The following is an 11,338-nucleotide window of genomic DNA, read 5'->3' as shown; positions in this document are numbered from 1 at the left end:
TAATTTTTAATAAATTAAAAATTAATTTATAAATTGGGGATTATTGCATATTGCAAAATATTTTTAGCTTTTCTTTTATTTTCATTAAACATATATCACATAAAATTCAATTATTAAAGGAGTACAGTCTCAAAATGTAAATGACTACATAATAGAAAAATATAAAATAATATAACAGTATAATCAGTTTTATGTTGAAACTGATTATACTGTTATGTTATGTTATACTTTTATATTATGTAAATAAATCCAAAATATTTGTTATAGATTTATGCTTTTTTCAGTTGAGTTAGCATGCAAATTCAGTTGTCAGGCCTCATAAAAATGGAAAATTGCTAATAAGATGAAGTTAATTTTCACATTAGTTAATTTATAAATATTGATTTCATAATTATATTCAGATTTGTTTCGCCATATGCTAATTTTGATTTAAAATAATCAAAATATGCATACTAAATCCGGAACCTGTTACCAGTGTAATTTGCATGAAAAAACCTTCCTTTCATAAACGTTTTTGAGCTGTCGCGATAGCTCTTCTTCAGGCAGAGAAAATTCCGATGGAATACTTTGAAAAAATGGAACATAGATATTTAAACAAAAACCGAATACTCGCATAATATATGCATATTACAAAATAAATCTGAATATAATTATGGAATCAATATTTATAAATTAACTATTGTGAAAATTAACTTCATCTTATTAGCAATTTTCCATTTTTATGGAATTAGACAACTGAATTTGCATGCTAACTCAACTGAAAAAAGCATAAATCTATAACAAATATTTTGGATTTATTTACATAATATAAAAGTATAACATAACNGATATTTAAACAAAAACCGAATACTCGCATAATATATGCATATTACAAAATAAATCTGAATATAATTATGGAATCAATATTTATAAATTAACTATTGTGAAAATTAATTTCATCTTATTAGCAATTTTCCATTTTTATGAGGCCTGACAACTAAATTTGTAAACCGTTAATATTTAGTGTAATATATTTTTATTTATGACACTTTTTCATATTATTATAAAAAATTTAATTTGCATTAAAATATAAAATTGGATTATTTTTTAAATTAGATTATGTATTTATAAATAAAGTAATAATCATAGCAATAAAATTTATTCAAAAAATTTAATTTACTTGTGAAAAAATTCTAATTCAATTTGCTGGGTAATTTATATCTACAAATTTTTTTCTCCAAATAAATAGAATAAATTTCAATAATATACTGTAAATGTTAGTTTTGTTTTTGCATAATTTTATATTTTTATGAAATTATTTCATTTCAAAAAAATATTTTTTAGTTTAAAAACTAATGCCTAAATACAGTAAGATCCTGCTTAATACTGCCTCGATTAATGCTGATTCAATATAATGCAGTCTGCTCAAAGCCTAAAAAATAGCTCCAAATTTATGCTGATTCAAATTATCATGGCATTTCATTGATTCATATATAATATGATTATTCCCAAACATGAACCAATCAGCAAAAGCTGGCAATTTGTCGTAGCGCTGTACTTTCTATACTAAATTTATGTTTGTTTGGTACAATTTTGGAAAAAATATAACATCTTGGATCCCATAGGAAATATCGACTTCTCTTGGTAAGAATTAACTGATAAATGCATGAATGAAGTGTGGAAGAAGTTATGGCTGAAGGTATCCAAGAATTCTCAACGAGGAGAGCCTATTCCTGTATCATTAGGTTGACCAAATTGTCAACCTAATCGATACAGTAGGACTAGGAGATGAAGACGAGCAGGATATTGAGGATTTACTGCAGGTTTCTGGTGAGAGCCTTACCAACAATTACCTTCAAGAACTGGCAGAACAAGGAATTCATGTATAACTGGAAAATAGTGATTCTGAAAACAAAGAACCCAAAGAATTTCTCTACAGATTTCCTTAGTAAAAGTTTGATAATGATAACTGAAATTGTTGATCAAATTGTAGCGAATGATCCAGATTTTGAAAGGAGTGCAAATGCAAGATGAGGCATTTTGGATGCAATCTTCTGCTACTGACAATTGCTTAAGGAAAGAAAAAAAAAGTGACAAATGAAACTATATGACTTTATTGCAAAAAAACAAGAACTTCATAAAAGCCAGGATCTTCGTCATGAAAAATGAACTTTAGATTTCTGTGTGCATATGTTTGTGTGTTATTTAACATATATTATTATGCAAATTAATATAAAAATAACTTAAAATTAAAGTAAAATCTGTTTATTTTTGGTCGCGTGTTTCCCTTTCCCTATTTATTCTATTTTAAAATTACTTTGTTTAACACTGTTTTGCTTAGCACTTAGTCATGCATTAAATGGGGTCTTACTGTATATTTAAAAATACATATTTAACTCAAAATCTTCATTACAATAAAATGATAAGTTAAAAATAATTTTATCAATTTAATCAATTTTTCATTTATTTAAATTCACGTATATACTCTCCACTTNTTAAATTAAAATCAGTGAAGGATCAAATTTACAAATTTCTTAATTATTATGGTGAGTATGTACTATTCTGATATTAAATTTCATTTTACTTTGTTCTGAAGACAGAAATAAAAAATAATAAACCCAAAAATAGTGCTGTATATGATTTTAATTAATTGTTATGATTTGATCTTTATGTTTTACAGATTTTAATCTTATAATAAAGGTTTTAGTAAGATTGAAAATCACATATTATAGGATAATTCAAATTTATTTATTTATTTGAATAGTAATAGATATATTTTATATTTATTTATATTTTTCTGTTAAACATATTTTGATGATAATAATAATAATAATAAGCAAAAATCTCAAACTTTTCTGACTTATGTTGAGATATTTAAGCTCACTAAATTATTAAATCTTAAGGAATTTATAAATAAGAGCTTTATACTGTGTATAGAATTATTCCTTTTCCTAATTATAGCTTTGTTCTTTATCTGGTAATAAAACAATTATTGTAGTATTTTTCATAATAATCAAATTAAAAATATCAGCTATTCCAAAATTATTTAAATAGAAAAATACAACTTTATTCTTAAGCAAATATTTCAATATAAATTCTGCTTAGTATAATCATTTGAGATGTTTTAGAAACAAAAAAAAATTAAATATTTTTTCTTATTTTACTTTCATTTTATTGTTTGTATTGCTGTTTTATGTAATAAATTGTAAATTCTTTAAATCATTATTATATTTTTGCAATTTCCTGAAGTAAAAATGCCAGCTGTTGTGATATTTAAAAAATTTAAAAATATAAATTAATTAATATGTTATGTTTTATATACATCTGCATTAATTTTCTTTTAAAAAATAATTTAAATATTATTTTTAATTCTTTTAGTTATATATTTATCGTGCTTTTTATTAAATTGGAAAAATTTTATAATAAAATGTAAACATTATATTATGTGAATATCTATGTATATTCATTACAAATACATTTAATGATGATAAGATATGATAATCTTATCTTAATGATAACTTTTGTATCAGAAAATAAACAACAAAAATTCCTTAATAATCATTTTGTACTCTACTTGCTATTTTAATACCATTTTTTTTTATTATCTCAATCATTAACGAATCAGAACAGGTAAAATATAATTGGCATAGAATGTAATTTCTCAATGCCATGTAACATTTCGGAAGAACAGGATAATTAAAGAAATGTAAAATAAGTAATTAAAAATGCTCATAAATTTTTTAATGAATTTTTGATGATGATTATGTGCCAATTGATTAAACTAGGATATAAATAATAAATTTAATTTTGGCTCTGTAAAATTAAAAAAAAATACTAGATTATTCTTTAACTTCTTAATTTTCTTTGTTTTGTTTTTACGAATTAGATTAAAAGTCTAGATATAAATTCCGTACAGGATTATCAATGCTAATGACAGGAGCGTTTTATCAAAAATGATGCATCCGCTATGGAAATAAACAGATCGCATCGATCATGTTTAATGGAACGATTTCTAAAATTCAAGTAGTCGACCTTGAATGATGTCGCCTTCAATTTTACACGATTGAAAGTCTAACAAGGTCTTATACATTTTCAGACTATTTAATAAATACCTCGTATTTTTTTATTTATGCAATTCAAAATTAAAGAAATTCTTCAAATTTAGTGTCATAGAAAATTGTTTCATCTCAGAAACTGCAGAAAATGACGACCGTTTTTTTCAGATATAATTTATGAATAACTAAAGATTCATGTTTATTTAGTAGAACTTACAACTTAATATATTTTTAATTAGACTAAATAAAAATGCAAAAAAAAAATAAATTTATTTTAAAATTATAAATTTTTAATGCGTTTCTCGTCCTTCTTTTTTCTTTTCTGTGTATAATCGAAATGCAAGTAGTCGATTTTGATAGATTTCTGTGGATCGAAGTACGCGTTTTGTACCGAGAACAGGAATCAGTAATTTTCAGAAAACATGTTTTCCTGTGTTCCGGATTTATATCCTGTGTTTGTTGCTACTGCAACAAACTACCGAAGATTTTCCAATAAAATAATTTTGTACAATTATAACTATACAAGCAGCTGTTTCGTATAAATTGAAAACCGTAAAACAGATTGTATGGTTTTACGATATGCATTTTTCTCATCATCAATTTCAAGATTAAATAATAATGAATAATACAGAAAGTATCAATCAATAAGAAAGACGAGAAAAATGTTTTCTCCGCATTTAAAATTTTAATTAAGATCATTTTTAACACGCTAAAAAAACTCGCAGTCAAATTTGATAATTAAATAAAGTAATTACAGACTTTATAAATACCACAGGGACTTTTTAAATGTCGTAATGGATATACAATTATTTAGCTCAAAAAATTCTGTCTAGTTCGTCCTCTAACGAGATAAACAAGTTTGTAAGTAATCGTTTTATATTAATTTGCATCGAAGTTCAATTTCTTTAACACACATTCCATATAACAATTATCGCCTACTCCCAGATCGGGATATATAAAGTAGAAAAATACGCGTTTCACGGTTACAAGGATCGTGAGGTTTTTCTAACTGCGTATAACCTATAGCAATCTACCAAATTTGGGTGTTACTTAAGGTAGATTTCGGGTGGGCGAAAAGATTCCAATTACCTCCATTCGGCGCCTTAGTGGCGATGTCAAACGATTTCCTACGAATAACATTTGCATATTATTTTCATTTGTGATAGCCGAATAAGTTTTACAGACGTTAAAGAGTATTTTTATGAATTTGAACAAACCTCGTCCTATATATTTTTTAATACTTCCAAATTTGGATCGAAAATTTACGGTTTTCCTCTATTTAATAATAATTAAAGACGATGGGCCTATATGTAATAAATTTCACACGTAACTTATAATTTATTTAACTTTATTGTAAATGCAAACTGAAAATTAATGTTTGAAAAGTACTAAAGTAAAAATTTTAGATAAAATGTAAAAAATAAACGAAGAAAAACCGAGCATTTTTAATAATGATAAGTAGTAATTTTTTGCCTAGATGTTTGAAAAGTACCGATACTTAATAATTGTTAAAATATTTGTAAAAATATCCTCTTTTGTAAAAGTTTTATAAGAAAATTAGGGAGTGCCTAAAGGAATTTCGAGATTAGAATTTCCTTTAAGTGCAAAATACAATACAAAAATTCTGTTTTCATCCGGTTTTAATAATGTAGAAAAGACAATGAATTTTATGCATATTCATATACGGAAAGCATTAGATTGCACAACCTTACAAGGAAGATATGATCAAAAAAAATTTTTTTTTTAAATTATAAATTTATAAATTCGCCACTGGAAGTTTTTCATAATAAATGGTCGAGGTTTATCGCGTTTTTAGATTGAGGTGTGACATTTATAATGGCTTTTACTATTTTTTAAAATATTTTCTCCTTTTTATCTAATTTTTATTTACAGTTCAAATGATAACATTTTTTTTAAATCCTGATTTTATATAAAGTTTCTATTCTATTATTTATTTATGGCTGATGTACTGACAATTCGATTTCCTATTTAAGATGATGATAATATCTAAGATTAAAATGTTTTTAAAAAATTAATTTGTTCAAACAACTTTTTAAAAAGTTTTAATAGTAATTTATTTATATTTTAAAAATTATCTAATAGTTTATTATAATCTCATCGATTAATTTAATTTTTTGCTTTATATTTTATAAGTTTGTAGATTAAACAGATAGATTGAAAGCATTTTTTTAAAAAAGAGATTATCGATAAAGTCAGTAATAACTCTCTCGCGTACAGTATAATAGCCGCAATAAGAATTGTTAATTAATACTAAACCTGAATTATTGGAATCGTTTAGAAAGTCGAAGTGGAATTTATAAATGGCTACTACTTAATTTTCTTTCAGCTTATAAATATTACAAATGCTTGTGTAAATTAAAGTTTATCATCTTGTAAATACATGGTTTTAGTGCGATTTTTGTTATTTTTAAACAATATAAAATAGTTTTTTTTTAACGTTAAAAAACAAAAAATATTTAAGAAAATTTATTAATTCTAATTTATTATATCCTTAAAATTTACACAGTATTATCTTTATTTGATCTTTAACTTTTTATGAGTCTATTACACAAACTGGTTGTGATAAATTATTCTTTCGATATTGAATAACCTAGGTCTAGAAATCTTAAAAAAAAAGAAAGAAAAGAAAACACAGAATATTGTCAAATAATTAAAAAATAGCTCGAAATCTTTGAAAATATTTTTGATAGTTTCTTCATTTTAATAAATAGGTTTATACAGTATAGAAGATAAGACCGGTCAAATCAAATCTCAGGCTTTATTTAAATATTTTGAAAAGTTACTTGGCGACATGATTTTTCTTCTATAGAATATACTTAATTCTGAAAAAGATATAAAAATTTGCATCCAACATTCCATCTGAAAAGAAACGATATCCTGCTGTCCGGATGCTGTTATCCGGACGATGAACCGGATGCAGATATTTGAATGCATATTTTATAATTCAATGAATCCACAAGTAGAATATAAATGGATGATCGAATGCTATCGATGCTTACATTTATGCAATATATATATATATATATATATATTGGTCTACCAAAATTCTATCTCTTCAACACTTAGTGACTATCTCTGGCGAAATCGTATTGTTTAATTGGAAGGTATTAGAGGGCTGGAGCGATCGATTTAAGAACGTTCTGTCAACCTATTTTATTGGAATTATAACTGTTATTTGAATAAACTATAAATATTATTGTAGAAGGAAATCTGAGACAGAAACAGGTCTATTTTTCTTAAAATAAATGAAATGTGTATTCATTTTTTTATATAAATAAAGTATATTTTTAATCTCACAAAGAAAATATAAATTATTATTCTATCTTTCGTTATATTCTTACTTTATGAAATATTTTTCAATCAAGTTTATCGTTGCTTAATCTAAAACAAATCAATTTAGATGAATATCCACATCTATTAGAGAAATAATAATGTTTTCTTTTGAAGTTTGTTAATTATATACAAATAAAATTATATTTAAAATATTAATTTTTATATTGGAAAGATCTCCGCATTACTAGTTGTGTGACTAGATTTTGTTTTGCTTATTGGTAATTATAATTTTCAGTGAAATATAACTTCGAACTGAATTATTTACGAAAGATCGGGATTCGATTCAAATTCGAATCTTTCTGACAGGATTTACTGTATATTTATAATTTTTCTTAAATATAAAGGTTGTCGCCATTGGACATTAATCGTTATATTTAAACTATTAACTTTAAAATTCTCTTTCTTTAGAGATTTTATAGCTCTTACAATTCTAAGAAATAGAAGTAATATAAAAACTGAAAGAAAGTTTTATTGTTTTGATCTATTTATTTTAATAGGACATTAATGTTATTTTAATATATTAAACTTGAATTTTTATTTGTCAAATATAAGTTTCTCTGCCATTTATTTATTGAATTTATGTTTTCAAACATTTTCATTAAAGAGAACATTTAAAAGAGGCCAAGGACATAACCTTGCTCCGCTCATAGTAGAAAGTCCATAGCAAACAGACTATTCATTTCGAAAATGCTCTCTTCTAAAATTTATTTTCGAGGAATTGAAATTGGGGATAGTTTTATTATCGATTAACAGTTTAATTCTTCATTAGAGGCTTTACATTAAATCTCTTCCATCTCTAGAGGGTGTGCCTTGCTTGCAATCTATATCAACTTGTTCCATTTGCTGATCATTGATCCTGCTATACATCATTAACAGAAGAGAGAGGAGATAAGAATATATATATAAAAAAAGAAACGCTAAAGAATAAGATATTAAATTATCAACTTGATTTTCACACGCTAGAGATGTTTAGATTATTTTTTAAATTCTCAAGAATCTTTACAAAGAACTAGATCTGCAAGGTTGGACATTCTTCGTATCGATTTATAAATCATATACAGTTTACGTTAATGCATTGTGTAGTTTATAATTATATTGCGTATCATTTAACGATTTTAATTAAATAATAAATGACTCGCTCAATTTATATCATTTATAATCGAATGATGAAATGATATATAGATTCCAACCGGATTCGAAATGAAAATGACAAAGAAGCCGGTTAGCTCTTTTGCTAGATTTTTGTGATGGAATTGAGCCTAGTAATCGATATTTCCATCATTCTATTTCTTTTTTTTTTTTGCCGGCATTGTCGGCATTTGCTTTAAGTTTTATTATTATTATTATTTTACAATAATAATAATAATATAACAACAAATAATAAGTTTTATTATTTGTTGTTATATTTTATTCTGGAAGGTAAATTATCTGATTTTTTGAATAATTTATTTTTATAATCATGTTAATTAGTTTTACGAAGTCATCGAGCATATCGATAAAGTCAATATTTTCGAAATACCTTCGAATATTCGTACATTGATTTCTACACTTATTGATTGCAGAATTAATCGAGTAAATAGGTCTTTCTTACAGATATTCCGCAACTCGTAGTAAGGGTCGAAAGGAAATACAGTAATTCATAGATAAAATGTAAATTAAAATCTTAAACTCTTATTTATTATTTTTAAATCGCTAGCATAAAAAATAATAAGTGCCCTTTAAATATATTGTAATCAACGCGTAATGAAAGTATTTATTAGCTTCATCTTTTTTAAATATGTAAGCCCGTCATAAGTATATTATACATGGAAATTAATTCCAGAAATTATTTTCTATATAAAGATTTATTTTTAGATCTTTAACACGTAAAATCTATAAATATTGATCAATGCCACTACCTTGTAAATTAATAACGATTTTTTAATTCAAAAAAGTCAAGATTTTATATTTTGTTGAATAAAAGTCTTAAAGTAACGAAATCAAATTATTTTTCTAGAATTAACGTGAAATTTATATAATTATGTGAATATATAAGTCTGAATATTTAAAATTTTTCTGTTGTTTCGAAAAGAACAGTTTTAATCACCGATTCATAGAAAAGTATTCTAGATTAATAATGTTACAGAAACATTTCTAATAGCTTCTATTAAAGTTTATGCTGAATCGTTTCTGGAACTTATTTCTAATCGATTTAAGCCTTATTATAGGTTACATTGGATAGAGACGTGCCATCATAAAAAGAAAACCTCTATAAATTATGATCAGATAAAAATAAATTTTTCTTCGAAGGAATTGTAGCAATTTCATGACTGCTAGAAAAACTCGCATAGGAGAAAAGAAGAAAAAAAGCATTATCCACTGAATGCTGATCATTTGTCAACTGATGATAAACTGTAGGAGAAGGAAGATCTGCTGTTCTTGAACTAAATTTATTTACTTCTTTTTTCGTCGATTTTCATAATAAAATTTTTGTCTATTGTCTTTGAAAATGAGTTGATAAATTAACCGTATCTTTGTACTATGCATTAATTATACAATAAATATTGAATTTTGTATGTCTGGAAATTTAGATAGAATGTTATTGTTATAATGTTCGTAAATGGTTTTTAAAATTACTTAAATAAATAATTTATATAGGTCTATATAAAAATTATTTATTTAAGTAATTCACTTATAATTTTCAGTGAAATATAACTTATAAATATAATGCTGACTAAATTGCCATTTAGTTGATTGTAAGATTTATTTATTTATTTAATTTTAAAATGAATTTCAATGTATCAAAATTATTAATTTTCATTCAGACACAAGACAAAAATCCTCTAAGTCCTTTTAAATAATCAAAATTTGTCTGAAATAAAATAACATTTCTAAGCATTTTTATTCATATTATTTTGAAAAATAAATTATTGAATTTTGTATATCACATTTATAAAGTGATATTATAATTTAGTCCGATAAAGAATATTTTTAAAAAATTATTTATTTATTATCTTTAACTTAATTAGGTGGATTCGAAGATAATTTACTTAACAACGATCAATTTTTTAATTCTTTTTTTTTAACATATGAAAGCGAAGTTAAAATATAGCCTAAATGTAAAGTTCAATCAATAAATATTTAATGTAAAAGAATATCAAAATTGTATAAAAGTTTAATGCACGGTAGCCTCAATTACGCTTAGTCACGCGTGTTTAAGCCATTATTTAAGCCTTTTTATTTATTTAATTACATTTTATTATGCAAGTTGTTGACAACTTTATATAAAAAAAGGTTTAATCGAGCAATAAAGATATTAAAAATCACAGTAAAATTTTAATGAGACATTTTTGTAAATTGTTTTATACGAATTAAATATTAACATAAACTTATTTTGGATAAAATTTCGTATGGAAGAAATAGGCGACTCGCTCTATCTGCAAAAATAAGTTGGCGATGGGAATGAAAAAAAATGAACGTAGGTATGTATGACCTTGAGTTGCAGAAAGCATGGAGCTTATAAGTGAGACGCGTCGGCGAATCCAAGAAAAAAAAAATACCATCTACTACGACCGTATACGTTAAATTTCAGTAACTAATAAAAGTTGACAGAACTATAATTATTTTTAACGAGAAAAAGTAACGTTGATTGATTCACTTGTATCGAATGTAATTATAATTATATAAGAGAAACGTCTCTTTCGTGTAATTCAGATGCTTCTAATTAGTGATACTTTAATAAGTCTTCTTTGGGAATCTTTGACTAATTCAACAGGAAGTGACTACTGAAAATTCTCAGACGAGTTTTGTAACTTTCTACACGCTGTTTACTTACAGCAGATTTGATTATAGTTTCACTCGACATTATATATAGGCCTAAATCTCTGCGTTAAATTTATTGTATTTAGCTAATTTAGTTTTGAAATTCAAATGATTCGAAGATCTGATATTTTCTAATCAAATTTTCGTAT

This window comes from Centruroides sculpturatus, unplaced genomic scaffold, assembly GCF_000671375.1.
Source record: "Centruroides sculpturatus isolate CEXI.00-Female unplaced genomic scaffold, Cexi_2.0 scaffold1299, whole genome shotgun sequence".
NCBI lineage: Eukaryota > Metazoa > Arthropoda > Arachnida > Scorpiones > Buthidae > Centruroides > Centruroides sculpturatus.
Note: the sequence above shows the minus strand (reverse complement) of the source record.